A 5,619-nucleotide genomic window follows, 5' to 3' on the forward strand; every position below is an offset into this window, starting at 1 on the left:
CAACTAGACAAGGAATAGGAAATAAAGCCTAACTAAACATTCTCATGTTATAAGATCTTTGTTATGCACAACTATGATGCATACACTAAGCAACTATAGTAATGATGTTAATTTCATATAAGAAATAACCCTAGGATATCAGGCATCATATATTTGGCAATTCTATCATGCAATTTCCGAAGATCCCTAGCCTACTACTAGCATGATGTTCTACTATAAACATAATATCAGGCAGTAATGTGGGTAACTTAGGGTATACTTTCTTGCTCCAGCTAGTCGTGCACATCACATTCTTCCTTGGTTACTTTTGAAAATAATTTTTAAAAACCTTTGCAGTTCCCTAGTTTGATTCTGGATTCACACGAAAGTTCATCCAATTCTCTCAAACCAAGGCTCTGATACCAACTTGTAACACTCCAAAAATCACAATAAATTAAAATTTTTTTAAATCAACCATGAACCATTATTGTTTACAAAAATACTCATTGTTTCAAAACTAACATCATATCAAAGTGTCCCAAGCAAACCAATCACATGAAAATAGGAAGATGTGCAAGTTCACGCCTTTGCTTTCCCATGAACCTCTAAAGTACCTGAAATAATAAACTAAAATTGTAAGCCAAAGCTTAGTGAGTTCCCCCAAAGTACCAACACACCATAAAGCAAACAAGCATACAACAATGAACAACCATCCTGAATGGACCGTGTCGCAGGGCCTACAACCTATATGGACCATTCTACAAGCCTTCGACATGACTAGACCGCCTCGCAGGGCATACAGCCTATCCGGATCGCTCTACGGATCACCGGCCTGACTGGACCGCTTCATAGGGCCTACAACATATCTGGTCATTCCCGAGTGTATTGGCCTATAGCACAAAGTATGATCGCTTCAACCCAACCACAATATGTAAACCTATGTAACAAACAAACATGAACACAGACCCAGCAGATACATATAATCATACATATCTACTAATTAGCCATATACTTGTTAGGTTTTGGGCATTCTAACACTCATATGGTGTACATGCAACCCTAAATACCTTGGATCTATGTTTTCTCTATTATACATGCAAATCTGAATATTCCAAGGTATTACCCTAACTAGCATACAATCTTTGATACTTAGGTAATAAACTAGATAGAATACATACCTTGTTGATGTAGCTTGATTCCATGAAGATCGAGAGCCTAGTGCCCCAAGTGTGACACCTCAAATGGTTCACACAACATCACCAACACATGGAATAACCATGAGAAGAAGATATGAGACTTGGAAATCGACTTGCCCTCCTTATTATGCACTAGTGCCGATTTATTGAGCTAAAGGGGTCCTTATATAGTGGGCACATTAGGGTTACACCATGTAACCCATGAATTTACCCATTCCTTATGCTCCGGGGGTTTTAACGTCCATTGAGTATCCATGGGTCAACACATGGATTAAACCCAACATAAGGAATCATGGATCATAAGCCCACTTATATAAGAATGAATGATTTAAACAATCAAACCCCATATATTTAATTAGTCTCTTTTGATCACTAAATTAAGTCCAAATTAATTCTTGATCAATACTAATTAAATTACACGATATTATATTAATATATTAGAACTTATAATATATTAATATGTCACGAATATCTTCTTCTCATAAACGGTTTATCCAAGTGTTTCGATGCGATGCAACCCAAATGGACCATGCCGGGTCGGGTCAAGTCTTACCAATTATAGTTATGGACTTAGACATTAATCCAACAGTCTCCCACTTGGATAAGTCTAAAAATATTATTTCAAGTATGACTTCATAACCCGACTAGCAATCGTAGCTCTCAAAAGCTTCTGTCGAACTCTGACGTTGTAACTGAACTCTGATCTCATCAATGACTTGTCCATTAGATAAGGGATCATATATTCCTCCATTCTAGATATCATATGGAGTAAGACATGGATTATAAATCATTATCTTAGTCCATTTGTTGTTTCCCGATTTCCGATTCATGATTACTGACCGATTGAACAGATCAAATCAATCCTGGCTTGGCCAAGCACTCACATGTGTCATGATTAAATCATCGAGGGGCCCCTATATATCGCTTTTATCCCGAAGGTAAAAAGGAATGGATAAACTTCGACTCATATGGCTTGTTCTACTACTTTTTGAATCATACACAAAGGCACGTTTTATAACATTTAGTTGCCAATGTAGTTTCATGCAATCAATATACAACCAACTCATAGTAACAACTCATATCTCTAGGTTTGAAGAATATAAGATATTATCATCTCATGATCACTCGTGATAAAATCCATGAAGTGATTCAAATGAGCACGAGTTGAATCCAATACTTAGAAATTACGAGCACTCATGAGTGTTGTAGCACCCTTTTCTATGTCCAACAACTTAGACATCTACAAGACAACTCATGACATTCTTGATTCATATCTACTTCCAACATATGATCGACTGTGGATGGTTAGAATAACTTAGTCATTCTGGAAGAATGACCTAGTTTATTTTGGCAGTCAAAACATGCAAAATGAAACACAAGAATAATTGAATCTAGTATGGCATCAAAACCTATGAATATAAATAGAACACTTTTTATTTATCACCATACTGATTACTCATTATTCATTGTTTCGGTTTTATCAACTTTATACTTGAATTAAAAAAAACACTAGTTGTACCATGCTACAAGCATGTACACTATGTTTTTCTAAACAATAGCTTTGTCATACACCAAGTATGTAATCTATGTTTGTCTATGATCCTTACTTTGTGAAACAAACCAATTGAACATAATTTCAGTGATTCTAATTTCACTCTCCCAAATCCTTATCGTAAATGTAAGAATTCCAAATTCTTATTATTTATCGAAATCTGTTAGATTTTAAACTTATATGCACTACCCTCTTGTAATGAGTATATAAAAAGTCACAAAGACTTTTCAACAATTGTTACAGGGTATTCCAATGAAGATCTACTCCATGGAAACAAAGTCTCCTATTCAAAGTACATTGCTTTGAACATGCTTCTTGCATTAAGTTTTTCTAATCTTACACAAATTGCTTCCGTCTATGGAGACAACTCCATATTCCCATTTTGACTATCATTTCTGAACAAGAGTTGCCTCTTTTCAGAATATGTCAATATGGTGCTTCCAAATTTAATACTATACTTCCAACTGTCCCTGAGCAACCAATCTATGGTAAACCTTAGATTGTCCTCGACAATTGCTTTATCATTTTAGTCATATCTAGTTCTAGATCTTTTTCCCTTCATGATGCCCCAAGCATTTGGAAAATTTAGAAAGGATAAATATTATAGCACATGCAATCGATCCTGTACCCAAAGCAAATGGGACACGATTCATGATGTCTCACTTAAAGACATGATTCTAAACCAGTCTTTTGCTGCAATATTTTTTATTTTTATTTTCCATGTTTTTCAAAATTTGAATATGAAGAGGGATGCCGTAATCATAATCAAATTTTGAGAATGCGATATATAGAATTTTCTTAAGTTGAACCAAACCAACATAAAATTCATACATATATTCTTGACTAAAGATGATTAAAATCTCAATCTAAGCTTTTTAGAATTGAAATGAAGTATAATTTCCTCTCCCATAATTATAGCAAAACAACTTTTTCAACCCCTATAACTTGATGAATTGAAACTTTTGTTTTCTATAATTAACATTTCTATCTTGCGATACTAATAATAATTATCATGCTCCCACTAACATGATGATTATTAGCATAACACTTATGCTCCCACTAGCTTTGACATGTACTCAGAAATCAACTGAACTTCTAGAAATCAATACTTTATTAACTTTCTTACCAGATTTTAGATTTCTGATATGAGATGTTTTGATAAGACTTTATCAAAATCATACACCTTATCTTAGATAGCTCACAGGTGTGTCTAAGCAATTGTAGAACTATGAAAAGGGATGTCGTAATCATAGTCTCGATTGTTTAGCCTTTTGGTATTTCTCATAAGTCCATGTTAGTGTGTCGGTTAACCACGCACGCTCCACTAACGACTTTGTTAATGCGAAGTTCACAATTGCTATCTTACTTAAAATCTACTTGGTGAAAGTGTTTCCTCACCATCATTTTCATGAATCGGAGAGAAACCTTATGAACCTTAGATTTTATGGTGTATGTGTTCTTATCCACGTGAATTTGTTAAAACCATAATCACAAGACAAGGATAATGACAAATCCAAACTCATATGGACTGAACTCAATCTTAATTTCTTGCCACCTGTCAGCACAAGGGCCTGCCATTGCTTCTAAGTTGTTATGCAACCAATTGAGAACTCTCAGAGCTCATATGAAAAGCCAACTTTAACTGGAATGGACACATAAAAATAAATATGTCAACATGATAGGTTATAAACCTCATGTCGTGTGCTAGTGTCAAACTACAGGTTTTTATTCTTGATTAGATCTTGAAATCCCTTCGAAGATATTAAAGACTCCCACTGTCCTCTTAACATATAAGACTCACTTGCCAAATATTCAAAAGATAGTGCGGATTCTTTATCAAGACAAACACTTCACATGATTGGCCTTAGTTGGTCTTTGTTTTATCCAAAACATCACAACTTACCAATTTCAAATGTACAAGAGTAGGACACTTTTTACTCTTACATTTCACAAGTGTTAATAAACCTTCTTTAAGATGTTCCACTCAAATTATAATCATGGAGTATGACTCTAAGACTTGTTTTAGAATGAAGTACGACTTATCTTCTTGATTTAACCATTTCAACAATTCATGACTCCTCTTCTTAGCCATAAGAATGCACTAAGGTGTCCCTAGAGGATTAATTGTGATATGGTTTCACAATCATTAAGATGATTATTAAACATGATACTAAACTTTAGTAAAACAAGGCAAATGGTCTTCACGATCTTTTGTGGTGGACTTGATCAGTACACAAGAATGTGTACTCGATCCCTTAGTCCTTCACTTGACTCACATATACATGTGAAAAAGGATCTAGTCTTAATTTTCCAAAGATGTAAATTCTCATTCATCATACTATGCAACTTGCTTGATTCCAAGTTTCGGTCCAATTGAACCCTGGGTGATGAGACTCTTTCCTTACTTGGTAAATTAGACATTACCACAAATGAAAGAAAAAAAATCCATTTTCCAATATTACTATCAATGGAATCGTATGAGCAACAAATTTTCACAAATGTCATTGTAAGGATATTTAGAATAAATAAAATCAAAAATTTTATTTTAAAACTTGGCGGAAAAACTAATCCTTATAGTGCAAAAGCATATGAAAAACTTGTTGTTATCTATTGCTAAACAATATATCATAATTCCTAAGCAACAACCCAAAATTCTTACCATGCGATGGAAATCCATCTTCGCGATCAGAATCAACATATACTTCCTTTAAGTTTCTTCACTTTTCTTTGATTCTTAAAACATCAACATGTGACCTAGTCACATCATGTAATAAGAATCTCATAATAGAAACTTAACAAAGTTAGTTAGTGGACTTTACCTGAAGTAGAGTCAAACTTCTTGACTTGATCAACCTTATGATATTTCAGGTAAATAGGCAGCTTCGCAATTAA

The sequence above is a fragment of the Lactuca saligna genome, chromosome 2 (genome assembly GCF_052625555.1).
Source record: "Lactuca saligna cultivar CGN05327 chromosome 2, ASM5262555v1, whole genome shotgun sequence".
Taxonomy (NCBI): domain Eukaryota; kingdom Viridiplantae; phylum Streptophyta; class Magnoliopsida; order Asterales; family Asteraceae; genus Lactuca; species Lactuca saligna.